We start from the raw sequence: 16,248 nt of genomic DNA on the forward strand, positions 1-16,248 counted from the left end.
TCCCGCAAACCATTGGTTCTAGAGAAAAAAATGAATAGGACCTTTTTTGTAGGAAATTTAATGTAGTTTAATTTTGTACTGCGACACGTTTTCGGTGGAGGGTGCGGTTTTCGACTTATTCAAGAAAAACATACAAACGTGATATTAAATGTGTTCTATCTCCATTCGGAATAGGGCATACGCCCATGTTAGGTTTTTTTTTTTTTTTTTTTTTTTTTTTTTCAGAATCACTAATACTACCACCCCTCAAAGTATGTACCTTTCGTCCTGACTCACCTTGTATATTGACCGCCCCTCGTATAACGAAGTACTATCTGAAAAACAAGCTGCACAAATATTGATTCAGCTGTTGATAGATTTCAAAGTGATGCTAATTTGGAGCTTTCTTTGAATGGTATTACCCTGATGTAGACGAATAAACGAAATCGTTAAAAATTTCCGTTATTTTTGCACGCCCCTCGTAAGCGCATTTTGACGTAAAACGAAGTGTTTCATTACGGAGAAGGTGAAGCGATTTCCGAGTTGAATGGGAATACAGTGTCGCTTGGCGTGCGGGGTGCGCGAGGCCGCCGGCGGTGCCACGTGACCCTGCCGGCTGGCAGCGCGTGGCGGCTGCGCCGCCAGCGAGCGCCGAGCGAGTGTGGACGCAGCTCCCGCCATGGCCGGCAGCGCAGCAGCAGGCCCGGAGCACGCGCCCGCCAGCGCCACGGGCGCGCGGCGGTCGTCAGCGGTAAGCGCCGCCTCCTTCACTCCACAAGCTAGCGCGCGGCATTTTCTGATTTCGCCTGTTAGATTGCCACCTAATTCGCAGAAAATGTGTTTCCTGTAAGTTACTGAACCTTAAGCAGTCATGCGGTGACTGTTTACACCTGTCACGAATTTCGCAGCACGTCCGTCAACATCTTCAAACTCTTCCATCATTCCGTTTAACACCGGTGCTTCTTAGTCATGTAGCCGGCACAGTCAATCACTTTTATTGCTATTTCCATACAGTGCAGACTGTCGTCTACTTAAGCGCCTGCGACATCCGTTTTGCTTTCGTTTAACGCAGAGGTAGTAAACCTTTTTTACCCACGATTCACTTTTGTACCTCTGTTAGTAGTAACATTTTTTAATGAATGGCCCTCCGGTCCCATAGTAATCATAATTGATAGAGCAAGGAAGTAAATTTACTTCATAAAATTTATAAAGCAGAGTTACAGTAAGTTAATGCGTATAATATACCTTATGTCAAAATTTTACGAAAACTCAACGAAAAAGTTGTTAAAATCCTTACCGCTTACCGCCCACTACGAAAGCTGGAATGCCCGCTAGTGAGCGGCAGGGAACAGGTTGACTTCTACTCGTTCAACCCCTCAAAATACACTACTGGCCATTAAAATTGCTACACCACGAAGATGACGCACTACAGACGCGAAATTTAACCGACAGGAAGAAGATGTTGTGATATGCAAATGATTAGCATTTCAGAGCATTCACACAAGGTTGGCGCCGGTGGCGACACCTACATCGTGCTGACATGAGGAAAATTCCCAACCGATTTCTCATACACAAACAGCAGTTGACCGGCGTTGCCTGGTGAAACGTTGTGATGCCTCATATAAGGAGGAGAAATGCGTACCATCACGTTTCCGATTGCGGTTTATCGTATCGCGACAGTCCGCAGCTCGTGGTCGTGCGGTAGCGTTCTCGCTTTCCATGCCCGGGTTCCCGGGTTCGATTCCCGGCGGGGTCAGGGATTTTCTCTGCCTCGTGATGACTGGGTGTTGTGTGATTTCCGTAGGTTAGTGAGGTTTAAGTAGTTCTAAGTTCTAGCGGACTGATGACCATAGATGTTAAGTCCCATAGTGCTCAGAGCCATTTGAACCATTTTCGTATCGCGACATTGCTGCTCGCGTTGGTCGAGATCCAATGACTGTTAGCAGAAAATGGAATCGGTGGGTTCAGGAGGGTAATACGGAACACCGTGCTGGATCCCAACGGTCTCGTATCACTAGCAGTCGAGATGACAGGCATCTTATCCACATCGCTGTAACGGATCGTGCAGCCACGTCTCGATCCCTGAGTCAACAGATGGGGACGTTTGCAAGACAACAACCATCTGCACGAACAGTTCAACGACGTTTGGAGCAGTATGGGCTATCAGCTTGCAGACCATGGCTGCGGTTACCCTTGACGCTGCATCACAGACAGGAGCGCCTGCGGTGGTGTACTCAACGGCGAACCTGGATGCACGAATGGCAAAATGTCAATTTTTAGGATGAATCCAGATTCTGTTTACAGCTTCATGATGGTCGCATCCGTGTTTGGCGACATCGCGGTGAACGCACATTGGAAGAGTGTATTCGTCATCGCCATACTAGCGTATCACCGGGCGTGATGGTATAGGGTGCCACTGGTTACACGTCTCGGTCACCTCTTGTTTGCACTGACGGCACTTTGAACAGTGGACGTTACATTTCAGATGTGTTACGACCCGTGGCTCTACCCTTCATTCGATCGCAGCGAAACCCTACATTTCAACAGGATAACGCACGACCATGTTGCAGGTCCTGTAAGGGCCTTTCTGGATACAGAAAATGTTCGACTGCTGCCCTGGCCAGCACATTCTCCAGATCTCTCACCAACTGAAAACGTCTGGTCAATGGTGGCCGAGCAACTGGCTTGTCACAATACGCCAGTCACTACTCTTGATGAACTGTGGTATCGTGTTGAAGCTGCATGGGCAGCTGTACCTGTACACACCATCCAAGCTCTGTTTGACTCAATGCCCAGGCGTATCAAGGCCGTTATTACGGCCAGAGGTGGTTGTTCTGGGTACTGATTTCTCAGGATCTATGCACCCAAATTGCGTGAAAATGTAATCACATTTCAGTTCTAATATAATATCTTTGTCCAATGAATACCCGTTTATCATCTGCATTTCTTCTTGGTGTAGCAATTTTAATGGCCAGTTGTGTATAAGTTTGTGGCGTTTTTGTTTTGTATGTCGCTATCCTGCTTGTTACTGGTTTATTTATTGATTGTAATTTTTTTTGTAATTCACTGTTGCTATCTGAGATTACATATTCTCATTTTGTCATCTGGGGGTAGTGAGTGGAGCCGTGGACACTAGAAAATGGAGTCCTATGTGGAGAAATCGGAACATTTTCTGATATATTCTTCTGGTTAAGCTCAATAGACTGCTCACAGCAGGAGAGGCAGCCACAAACACTTGCGCCGTGTGTGGGGACGATACCATTGGGCACAGCAGGCAAGAAAATGGTTCTCTTGTTTTAAGGAGGATCGTTTCGACATCAGCGACTCTCCGCGTTCAGGAAAACCTTAATGGTTTGATTTGATGAATATCGTTTAAACGCATTAATCCACAATGATCCACGTCATTGTACCCGACAACTGACATATATGATGAACCGTCACCATTCCACAATCGTGCGACATTTGCACGCAATCGGGAAGGTTCAAAAATGGGGTGTGTGTGGGTACCGCATGCTCTAAGCCAAAATCACAAGAATCAGCAGGTGGCCATACGGACATCTCTGCTTGTTCGTCATCAATTGGCTCGTGAACAATGATTTATCCCGTACCGTTACTGGTGGCGAGAAATGGTGTCCCTGCGCTAACATACAGAAAAGAAAGGTATGGTTGCGCCTAAACAAAGCCGCAACTCCCCCTTCAAAGACATGCGCGCATCTACAAAAGATAATCTCATGCATTTGGTGGCACAGGGACGGTGAGTTGTACTACGAATTGCCTCCCCCGACGTGTAAATCACTGCTGGCATTTATTGTCAACAACTGAGACGTCTTGCAGGCGCAATCTAAGGACAACAACGAGGAAGACTGCGTGACATGGTACTAATCCACGATAACACCCTCCTACATTCTGCTAGACTAGCAAAAAACGCTGTACAGGAAGTTGGACTGGGAATTCATTCTGCATCCATCTTATTCACCTGATCTTGCGCCCTCAGATTTTCGCCTTTTCCGTTCTCTATCGAACAGCCTTCAAGGAACTCTCTTTCCGAATGAAAATGCGCTCCGAACACGGCTCGACTAGTTCTTCATCTCAAAATGACGTGATTTCTACTGTCGCAAAATCGAAAAGTTACCCCAGCGTTGGTAGCCTGTTGTAAATAGTGAAGGAGAAATATTATTGATGACTACAGCCACTGTTATGTGTAACTGTTGTTTTCATTAACCTTCTGGCCGGCTGGTGTGGCCGAGCGGTTCTAGGCGCTTCAGTCTGGAACCACGCTACCGCTAAGGTCGCAGGTTCGAATCCTGCCTCGGGCATGGATGTGTGTGATGTCCTTAGGTTAGTTAGGTTTAAGTAGTTCTAAGTTCTAGGGGATGATGACCTCAGATGTTAAGTCCCATAGTGCTCAGAGCCATTCGAACGATTTTTTAAACTTCTGTAAAAACGCTACGAACTCATGCACCAACCTAATATTTCAAGAATATCGACAAAGTTTAATTTCTCAGTGTGACTGACATTCTCAAATTTTGAACGTCCATCTATTTGCGCACATTGCACTAAACTGAAAATTTTACGTATTGTTCTAAAAGTCGAAATGTGGTGCTACAGAAGAATGTTGAAGATTAGATGTTGTAGAACACATAACTAATGATGAAGTATTGAATAGAACAGGGGAGAAGAAGAGATTATGGCACAACTTGACAAAAAGAAGGGACCGGTTAGTAGGACATGTTCTGAGGCATCAAGGGATCACAAATTTAGCATTGGAGGGCAGTGTGGAGGGTAAAAATCGTAGAGGGAGATTGGTTCAAATGGCTCTGAGCACTATGGGACTTAACATCTATGGTCATCAGTCCCCTAGAACTTAGAACTACGTAAACCTAACTAACCTAAGGACAGCACACAACACCCAGTCATCACGGTAGAGGGAGACCAAGAGATGAATACACTAAGCAGATTCAGAAGGATGTGGGTTGCAGTAAGTACTGGGAGATGAAGAAGCTTGCACAGGATAGGGTAGCATGGAGAGCTGCATCAAACCAGTCTCAGGACTGAAGACCACAACAACAACAACATTCTACAAGTCATTGATTTTCTTTCTTCTGTGTTTTTTAGGCAAAATGTCCTACTCTTAGGCCTCAAAACACTCTTTTTTTTACTAAGTAATGATGTTCATAACATCATACAAACTGTTTCATGCTATATGTTGAAGACGTGTACTGACTAGTAAGAGTACTGTACGTTGTTTGTGCATCGTGAACTACGTCGTTTTCTTTCTTGTCCAGCAGTGGGCTCTATTCTTTATCTTAAACACAGCGCTTTCTATGAGAAGATATCACATTATTATGATCTAGATAATGGACGATTCACATGGTTTTTATTTCAACTTTCGTCTGACTCATGCAGAGGACCCGCATTCAGTTCCTGATATTGCCAGGCATTTATTCTTGTTGGGAGAACTGGAACGGAGTGATGCCAGTTGAGGAGCTACTTGAATGAGAAGTAGCGTGTCGAAGGTCTGAAAAGTCGACAACGGTCCCAATAGCGATGCGCTGGCCCCATACCCCTCCGTACCATCCTTGCATGACTCCAAATGACAAGGCGGCCGTCGACATCGCATGGATTTCAGTGCTGAGCGCAGAGTTTAGTTTTCCTTTTCTGACATTATGTGCTACGCGGCAATACAACGTATGTTGAATAGCAGAGGGTATGCAGTGTATCATTATCACTTGGCCCCTTGCTGTTCCATTCGCGGGTGCTGAACGCGAAGACCTGCTGTCGGTACGTTTAAGCTCAAGTGTCTCTGATGTCGCCTGTAACGTGCGCTCTCGGAAATTACGAGTAAGCCTCCCCGTTACAAAAGATCTTTCCTGTAGTCAACTACCGCGTTCGATGATCCTTAGGTCATCAGGGATTGGCCACTTCATTCTGTGGCTACGAGTCATTCTTGAGGCCATCTACGTTAGAGAAGAAATGTCTGGTGAGGCATCTGTTAGTGAGGCTCGTAAGCTGTGTTCTGTGGGTTGCCTTGTTTAGCTCCTGGTGTCTGTGTTTCTGAGGTGGTGACATGAATTCGGCTCGGAGTCTGCCTATGGAAACGCCTGAAACCAGCTTCAGTACGGCCGCTGTGCGCTAACAAACTAGAACCCGGTTCAGCTTCCCTCCTTGTCTCTTAGGCTGTGTCCTAATGGTGAGAGTATTACTTAGTTTGTCTGAAAGTCGTTGAAATCATCACTACATAATACACATCACCAAAGCTGTGCAAGATTTTTCTACACTAAATTCTGCACATGCATTTAACGGATCGGCATAGAGTCACCACATTCCCGGTTGCTGTTGTTCGTAAATGTGCCTCCGGTATATGTGCATATTTGCATTCAGAATTTTTTGTGATAGCTATTAAATTTCATGAGATCATTAGGCAAATCAGTTTCAGTAGGAACGTGGTTTTCTTTATTTAGAGGGACTGTTAACGTCTCCGTGTAAAAGAAACTACAAGATATTTTGAGACCTGTTAAAAATTTGCCGGTATTGACGAACATTAGCTGAATGAGATGTTCCGAAGTATTTTGAGCAAACCCTCGAGGGTATCCATCGCTAGTTAGACAGTTAGTTACTTAGTTATTATTTGCATGTTTCTTGCATCGTAACTGTAACCTATCACTGTGAACTGAAACGACTCAGTTGCAAAATTATAGTACAGATTTTCAGCAGAAAATTACAGTGACTTGTAATTAACTATGGTCAGTATCTTTCTCTCGCTTTTTTACACACACACACACACACACACACACACACACACACACACTTACACAAATCATACTACTACACATTGAGAAATCTTTGGCCGGAGTAGGAGCAGATATGATTTCAGTTCATGTTTGAAGTTAATTTTATTACCCATTAAATTCCTTGCATCGCTGAGTAGATGGTCAAAGATTTTTATGGCTGAATATCTCACCTCTTTCTGCATCCAACTAAGGCTACGTGATGGATACTTTAAATCATTTCTTTTTCTAGTGTTATTTTTATGAATGATGCTGGTGTTTCCAAATTTTAATTGTTGACAAGAAACTTTATAGTGAAGGAACTGTACTGTGAGGCTGCAGTCAGAGTGTCCAACTGTTTCAAGAGCTGTGTACAAGATGTTCTAGATCAACATCACACGTTACCGTTTTTACAAACTTCTGTGTCACAAACACTTTTTTCTCTTAGACGAGTTGCTCCACAATATGATACCATAATACATTTATGAACAATGATAGAAAAAGCAAGTCAACTTTTTGACATTTTCATCTCAAAAATATGATGTCTACATCTACATACATACTCTGCAATCCACCATACGGTGCGTGGCGGAGGGTACCTCGTACCGCAACTAGCATCTTCTCTCCCTGTTCCACTCCCAAACAGAACGAGGGAAAAATGACTGCCTATATGCCTCTGCACGAGCCCTAATCTCTCTTATCTTATCTTTGTGGTCTTTCCGCGAAATATAAGTTGGCGGCAGTATAATTGTACTGCAGTCAGCCTCAAATGCTGGTTCTCTAAATTTCCTCAGTAGCGATTCACAAAAAGAACGCCTCCTTTCCTCCAGAGACTCCCACCCAAGTTCCTGAAGCATTTCCGTAACACTCGCGTAATGATCAAACCTACCAGTAACAAATCTAGCAGCCCGCCTCTGAATTGCTTCTGTGTCGTCCCTCAACCCGACCTGATAGGGAACCCAAACGCTCGAGCAGTACTCAAGAATAGGTCGTATTTGTATTATAAGCGGTCTCCTTTACAGATGAACCACATCTTCCCAAAATTCTACCAATGAACCGAAGACGACTATCCGCCTTCCCCACAACTGCCATTACATGCTTGTCCCACTTCATATCGCTCTGCAATGTTACCCACAAATATTTAATCGACGTGACTGTGTCAAGCGCTACACTACTAATGGAGTATTCAAACATTACGGGATTCTTTTTCCTATTCATCTGCGTTAATTTACATTTATCTATATTTAGAGTTAGCTGCCATTCTTTACACCAATCACAAGTCCTGTCCAAGACATCTTGTATCCTCCTACAGTCACTCAACGACGACACCTTCCCGTACACCACAGTATCATCAGCAAACAGCTGCACATTCTATCCACCCTATCCAAAAGATCATTTACGTAGATAGAAAACAACAGCGGACCTACCACACTTCTCTGAGGCACTCCAGATGATACCCCTCACCTCCGATGAACACTCACCATCGAGGACAACGTACTGGGTTCTATTACTTAAGAAGTCTTCGAGCCACTCACATATTTGGGAACCAGTCCCATATGCTCGTACCTTAGTTAGGAGTCTGCAGTGAGGCACCAAGTCAAACGCTTTCCGGAAGTCAAGGAATATGGCATCCGTTTGATACCCTTCATCCATGGTTCGCAAGATATCATGTGAAAAAAAGGGCGAGTTGCGTTTCGCAGGAGCGATGCTTTCTAAAGCCGTGCTGATGGATGGACAGCAACTTCTCAGTCTCAAGGAAATTCAGTATATTCGAACTGAGAATATGTTCGAGAATCCTGCAACAAACCGATGTTTGTAATGTTGAGGATCCGTCCTTCTACCCTTCTTATACACAGGCGTCACCTGCGCTTTTTTTCCAGTCGCTCGGGACTTTACGTTGGGCAAGAGATTCGCGATAAATGCAAGCTAAGTAAGAAGCCAATACAGTAGAGTACTCTCTGTAAAACCGAATTGGAATCCCATCAGGTCCTGGCGATTTATTTATTTTCAACCCGTTCAGCTGCTTCACAAACCCAGGGATGTCTATCACTATGTCCTCCATACGGTAATCTGTACGAGGCTCAAACGGGGGTATGTTTGTACGATCCTCCTGCGTGAAAGAGTTCTCAAATGCTAAATTTAAAATTTCAGCTTTCGTTTTGCTGTCTTCCGTTGCCAGGCCAGACTGATCAGTGAGTGACTTCATTTCCTTGGGTTTTCAGCAAGATCTTTTGCTAAGGTACGACGGTGGTAGTGGTTGTATGCTTCGCGCATCGCTCTTTTTACAGCAGCACGAATCTGTACTAACTTTTGCCTGTCCTCATTCTCCCGATCTTTCTTGTACCGCGAGTGCGACTGTCTTTGCTTCCTGAGCATTCTCCGAATTGCGCTGTTATCCGTAACAGAAAAGTTTCACAGCTTAGACGTTTAAGAATATCTGTAACATATAACTTCCAGCTCAGGGTCTTATCAGTATAAACACTGAAAGCTTTTAAATGTTCCGTTTCGTTTACTGTTGCATCCTAGTGCAATATTTTTAATGGTAGGGTCAGAATTTGTGCAGTAGTTAATTTCATTTATTGTGTCTTAACCCAATTCAGTGACTGTACATTTACAGAGAACAAGGTATTAATTTTCAAGAAAATATTAGTTACATTTTCAAATCTAAAGTTCCTTCGTTAGGCTTGATTATAATACTTGCATTATCAGCAAAGAGAATTATTCTCCTTCTTGGATATATGTTGCATATTTTAGTCACGAAACGCCCCCTGCGATATTGATGATATATATGTGACTGGAGACATAGAATAAACGTGAAGAACAGGATTTTAGTATTTTACTTGATATACAGGGAACTCTATGAGTGTTTTTGGCTTTGAGAGAGTTAATTACATTCTTAATTTTTTTGGCAGAACATGAAGTAATTGTAATTTCCTGATATTTATGAATCATTGCTTCTTGCATCTACTCTATTGCTTATCCCTTGAAGTGTCTATGCCAATTTTCTGAGCTACTGCAAGGAAGTGATTATTAACTATATTGGCTACCAGTTGCCATCTTTTGTTAATTAGCTGTTTTCTTACAAGTCCTCACACTCTTCGTCTGATTTTTTCTTTTTACTGTTGTCCGTATAGATTTAATTATATTACCCAAAATATTGACTTCAGACATACACTGGCTGATTTTTAATCAAATCCCTTAACGCGCACAATATTTCTATAATATGTAATCAGTCCTACTTGCTGTTGGCCGTAACCATTTCAAACGATTTCTCTTTCCTGCTCGTGGTATTTCGATTCCTTCTGCAATACAAATCTTTTTTATGTCTTATTAGTAACATACTTTATCGTTTTCCCGGGAAATCAACTGTTAGAGATTGATAGAAACCCACGTATAAATATTCTAAAAATAGAAAACAGTCTCTGTTGCGAGTGTTTTATTAACAGTTTCGCGTGGTTAGCGCATCTTATCTGTAACTAGTAATAACAATCTTGTCAGATAGCAATTTATTCGCGAACCTATCTACACTCATGCTCATAAATTAAGGATAATGCTGATACATGGTGAAACAACGTTCTGGTGGGCGATTTGCGGGTTTAAATCCCCTCGGGGTATGACCATGCGGTGCATTTCACTTGCGTTCGTCGCACGGTGGCGCTGGCAGCAGTCCACATACACAGAGGTGTGTTGGTGCATGTCAGAGTGCAGTGCAGCGAGTAAGTGTGCACACTTTTTCAGACGTACTAGTGGTGACTGTGTGTTGAAAATGGCTTAAAGAACATATTGTTTTGTGACGGCTCCCAAACCCAAGGTCCTCGGCGGTACTTTTGGGGCAGCCACCACAATTTGTATAAAGCGTGGGTAGTGCCCAGGATGTAGCTACGTCTGTTGGCCGAAAAATAATTAATGACAAGAATTGCGCCAGCTAGAATGAAGAGATAACTTATCTTTATTTCTGACGAAACGTGCACCAGCAATACAAGTCCAAGTAATATCCAAGAGACCGAGCGGGGTGGCGCAGTGATTAGACACTGGACTCGCATTCGGGAGGACGACGGTTCAATCCCGCGTCCGGCCATCCTGATTTAGGTTTTCCGTGATTCACTCCAGGCAAATGCCGGGATGGTTCCTCTGAAAGGGCACGGCCGCCTTCCTTCCCCATCCTTCCCTAATCCGATGCGACCGAGGACCACGCTGTCTGGTCTCCTTCCCCAAACCAACCAACCAACCAACCAACCAATATCCAAGAGTAATCCGTGTACTGGGCCTAGTCGAATACAATAGCAAATATCACACTGCAATGGCTCCACTATTAACTCCACGAAAGGCTAGCAATAGACAATCGACAATAGACTTCCCGTCTCGGGGCCAGCGTTCCTCCTTATATGCAAAAGGCAGAGGGCGCTGTGGACCCGAACTCAGCCATGGCGCGACCTCTTCCGTCGGCGGTAACGCCCTGAGACGCCGACGGCCGCGACAGGAACTATGGCCAGCGATGTCACGGTCAGGGCGCGCGTGCGCGAGTTGGTTGGTTGGGTCCGTGGATACAACATATTGGTGACGTTATGAGGGGTAGAATATTAGGGCGATTGGAGGCTGGTCAAACACAGAAGGTCGTAGCACAGGCCCTCCGCGTGCCACAAAGTGTGATCTCAAGATTATGGCAGCGATTCCAGCAGACAGGAAACGTGTCCAGGCGCTACAGTTGGGACATCCACAGTGTATAACACGACAAGGAGACCGACATCTCACCATCAGTGCCCGCAGACGGCCAAGGAGTACTGCAGGTAACCTTGATCTGGACCTTACCGCAGCCACTGGAACAGTTGTCTCCAGACATACAGTCTACAGACGACTGAACAGACATGGTTTATTCGCCCGGAGACCTGCACGGTGCATTACACTGACCCCTGGTCACAGGAGAGCCCGTAAAGCCTGGTGTCAAGAACACAGTACATGGTCATTGGAACAATCGTCCCAGGTTATGTTCACAGACGAGTTCAGGTATAGTCTGAACAGCGCTTCTCGCCGGGTTTTCATCTGGCGTGAACCAGGAACCAGATACCAACCCCTTAATGTCCTTGAAAGGGACCTGTATGGAGATCGTGATTTGATGGTGTGGGGTGGGATTATGATTGGTGCACGTACACCCCTGCACGTCTTTGGCAGAGGAACTGTAACAGGTCAGGTGTATCGGGACGTCATTTTGCACCAGTATGCCCGCCTTTTCAGGGGTGCAGTGAGTCCCACCTTCCTCCTGATGGATGATAACGCACGGCCCCACCAAGCTGCCATCGTGGAGGAGTACCTTGAAACAGAAGATATCAGGCGAATGGAGTGGCCTGCCGGTTCTCCAGACATAAACCACATCGAGCACGTCTGGGATACTCGGTCGATGTATCACTGCACGTCTTCAAACCCCTAGAACACTTCAGGAGCTCTGACGGGCACTGGTGCAAGAATGGGAGGCTATACCCCAGCAGTTGATCGACCACCTGATCCAGAGTATGCCAACCCGTTGTGCGGCCTGTGTACTTGTGCATGTTGATCATATCCCACATAGATGTTGGGGTACATGCGCAGGAAACAGTGGCATTTTGTAGCACATGTGTTTCGGGACGGTTTTCTCAACTTATCACCAATACCGCGGACTTACAGATCTGTGTCGTGTGTGTTCCCTATGCTATTAGCACCGGATTTGTGTAGTGCCACGTTGTGTGCCACCACATTCTGCAATTATCCTTAATTTATGAGCAGGAGTGTAGCAACATTTAATCGGATAGGTAAGCTAAAGGTGAGAAGTAAATAACAGTGGAGGCGGCAATGGTCATATTTAAAAGCCATTAATGTGATGGCATTAAAGCGAAGGCGTAATTATTAATAAAACACTTGCTTTACGCGGTTATCGTATATTAAGATTATCTGTAATTACTATGTGCGGTGCGAAGATAGGTTAGCGATCACAGCCACGAATCACAGTGGTAAACAACTACTGCTCCACGCAACGTATATGCTGAAGCGAGTGAAGTGCACAGTAGATTGACTTGATAACAGAACTTTGTGAAACCGACGAGTGGCGGCGCTGATTGTAAAAAGGGATTGAAATAACGTCAATGCTGAACTGAGCCAATTAAATTGATGGAATAGAATGAAATACTCTTAAAAATTAAAAAGGGACGGACTGGTGGTGACATGGAAAGTGACTATTTAAATTAACTTTCCAACTATTAAGTGGGGTAATGAGAGGGGAAAGTATAGGAGGTGGTAAACATATGGAGGGAGGGAGGGGGTAAGCAAAAAGTTAGGTAAACAAAAAGACAAAAAATATTGGGGTAATGGGATAACCGAGCATAAAGCCACGGTGCTAGGAGACAAAGACAGGAAAAGTGAGGAGCACATCCAACAGTCACCAACAGAAGAGAGAAAAGATGGCCGTTGTGGCCGTGCGGTTCTAGGCGCTTCAGTCTACGGTCGCAGATTCGAATCCTGCCTCGGGCATGGATGTGTGATATGTCATTAGGTTAGTTAGGTTTAAGTAGTTCTAAGTTAGAACTACTAAGTTAGAACTTAGAACTACTTAAACCTAACTAACCTAATGACATATCACACACCGATGACCTCAGATGTTAAGTCCCATAGTGCTCAGAGCCATTGACAGAAGAGAGAAAACTACCTAAATTTTGACAAAGCTGACGTCATGGTGCCACAGAAAATTTGTTTTTAATGACGCACTGATCACTAAAGCTTAAGTTCTCCGACCGCCAGACAATTTTGGCTTAGAACCAAAGACGGTAAGAAGCCACCAACAAGAAAGGGCATTCACCACTGGCATATATATATTAAAATGTGATGCACAGTGTTAGTATAATAATCATACAGGGTTTATCGATGGCCGATTATTATTGCGGTGTATAGTAAATCTGAGCGACTATTTCTAAGTGATCTCAGAGGAAATAGAAATAATGTTTACCCAGATATTTGATGTCTTTTTTTTAAAAAAAACCTTTTAATTTAGGCACATATTTAAGACTTTTAATATTAATGATTTTTCTTTGTAGTTAACTGCTTTGCTGAAAGATGTAATAAGTGTAATTCATATTAGACGGAATCAGTGAATAGGTCTGTTTGACCGCCCTCTACCCCTACACAAGAAAGTTCGTACACCGGTTTCCATAAGAACGTGTTATGATTTTTACTTTTTCGCGCTCTCCCTACTTTTCGTTTACGAGACGGGCTTGGTTAATTGTTGCTGCTTCGGGTGTTGTTTGGAGAAGAACCCATTGACGCATTAGCTGGGCGATGAGAAACCAAGGAGAGTTGGCTACGAAGCAGATTTTGCACAAGACAAAGCACAGTTTGAAGACATGCGGAGAAACGCACAAGCAGCCCTGATGAGAGGAAAGAGAATGTACGTCAAAAGTATGATAGAAGAGGCTCAGTAAGATACCCTGGGGAAAGAGGCTCAAAAGGTGTACCATGAAGTTAGTTTCTTTAAGAAGAGATACCAGAGCTGTCCAAAGTTCGTCAAGGACAATAACGGGTCAATACTCAGTAATGATTTCAACACTACTGAGGGAACTCCGCAGCTGTGATGAACCTAAAGATCTGTTCGAATTCCACCTGACACTGCAGACGTAGATTATCTGGCACGTACACAGGAGGAAATTAAGAAACAGATTATGAAGCTGGAGAAGAACAACAGTGCAGGAGAAGGTGGAATTCAGGCAAGTCATGCAAGCTGGAGGGGAGAGACACCGCAAGAGAGTTCACCAACTAATCAAGTGCATACGGACTGTGGAGCAGATCCCAAAATATTGGAAGACAGCGGTCATTTGCCATACAAACAAGCATTCTAACAAAATGGACTACATCAGCTACAGAGGAATTGCACTCCTGAACGTGTACTATGAGATATAAAAACCATGCCAAAACACGGGAGCCCAGGAGCAGACGGTGTCCTTCATGTATTTTATAAAAGTTTCTACATCTACGTCTGTATCTAAATGGATACTCTGCAAATCACATTCAAGTGCCTGGCAGAGGGTTCATCGAACCACCTTCACAATTCTCTATTATTCCGATCTCGTACAGCGCGCGGAAAGAATGAACACCTATATTTTTCCGTGCGAACTCTGATGTCCCTTATTTTATCGTGGTGATCGTTCCTCCCTGTGTAGGTCGGTGTCAACAAAATATTTTCGCATTCGGAGGAGAAAGTTGGTGATTGGAATTTTGTGAGAAGATCCCGCTGCAACGAAAAATGCCTTCTTTTAATGATGACCACCCAAAATCCTGTATCATTTCAATGACAATCTCTACCCTACTCCACGATAATACAAAACGTGCTGCTCTTCTTTGAACTTTTTCGATGTACTCCGTCAATCCTATATGGTAAGGATCTCACACCGCGCAGCAGTATTCTAAAAGAGCACGGACAAGCTAGCGTCGGCAGTCTCATTAGTAGGTCTGTTACATTTTCTAAGTGTTCTGCCAATAAAGCGCAGTCTTTGGTTAGCCTTCCCTACGACATTTTCTGTGTGTTCCTTCCAATTTAAGTTGTTCGTAATTGTAATTCCTAGGTATTTAGTTGAATTTACGGCTTTTAGATTAGACTGATTTATCGTGTAACCGAAGTTTAACGAGTTCCTTTTAGCACTCATGTGGATGACGTCACACTTCTAGTTATTTAGGGTCAACTGCCACTTTTAGCACCATTCAGATATATTTTCTAAATCGTTTTGCAGTTTGTTTTGATCTTCTGACGACTTTATTAGTCGATGAACGACAGCGTCATCTGCAAACAACCGAAGACGGCTACTCAGATTGTTTCCCAAACCTTTTATATAGATAAGGAGCAGCAAAGGGCCTGTAACACTACCTTGGGGAACGCCAGAAATCACTTCTGTTTTACTCGATGACTTTTCGTCAATTACTACGAACTGTGACGTCTCTGACAGGAAGCCACAAATCCAGTACATAACTGAGACAATGTTCCATAAGCACGCAATTTCACTACGAGCCGCTTGTGTGGTACAGTGTCCAAAGCCTTCCGGAAATCCATAAATACGGAATCGATCTGAAATCCGTAGTCAATAGCACTCAACACTTCATGTGAATAAAGAGCTAGTTGTGTTTCACAGGAACGATGTTTTCTAAACCCATATTGACTGTGTGTCAATACACCGTTTTCTTCGAGGTAGTTCATAGTGTTCGAACACAATATATATTCCAAAATCCTGCTGCATATCGACGATAACGATATGGGCCTGTAATTTAGTGGATTACGCCTACTACCTTTCTTGAATATTGGCGTGACCTGTGCGACTTTCCAGTCTTTGGGTACGGATCTTTCGTCGAGCGAATGGTTGTATATGATTGTTAAGTATGGAGCTAATGCATCAGCATACTCCGAAAGAAACCTAATTGATATACAGTCTGGACCAGAAGACTTGCTTTTATTAAGTGATTTAAGTTTCTGCTGGTTTCTAGACAATAATTATAA

The 16,248-nt window shown here is 43.9% G+C and overlaps 1 protein-coding gene across 2 annotated transcripts in view; it reads left to right on the forward strand.

Moving 5' to 3' along the window:
• Positions 1 to 669: 669 nt before the first annotated feature.
• The window catches only part of LOC124797905 (carcinine transporter), a 421,456-nt gene continuing 405,877 nt past the window's right edge, over positions 670 to 16,248 (forward strand). For both annotated transcript variants that reach the window (XM_047261024.1, XM_047261025.1), the window contains exon 1: positions 670 to 730. The gene's annotated coding sequence lies outside the window, so the exon portion shown is untranslated. The remainder of the gene's footprint in view (positions 731 to 16,248) is intronic.

This window comes from Schistocerca piceifrons, chromosome 5, assembly GCF_021461385.2.
Source record: "Schistocerca piceifrons isolate TAMUIC-IGC-003096 chromosome 5, iqSchPice1.1, whole genome shotgun sequence".
In the NCBI taxonomy this organism is placed as follows: Eukaryota; Metazoa; Arthropoda; class Insecta; order Orthoptera; family Acrididae; genus Schistocerca; species Schistocerca piceifrons.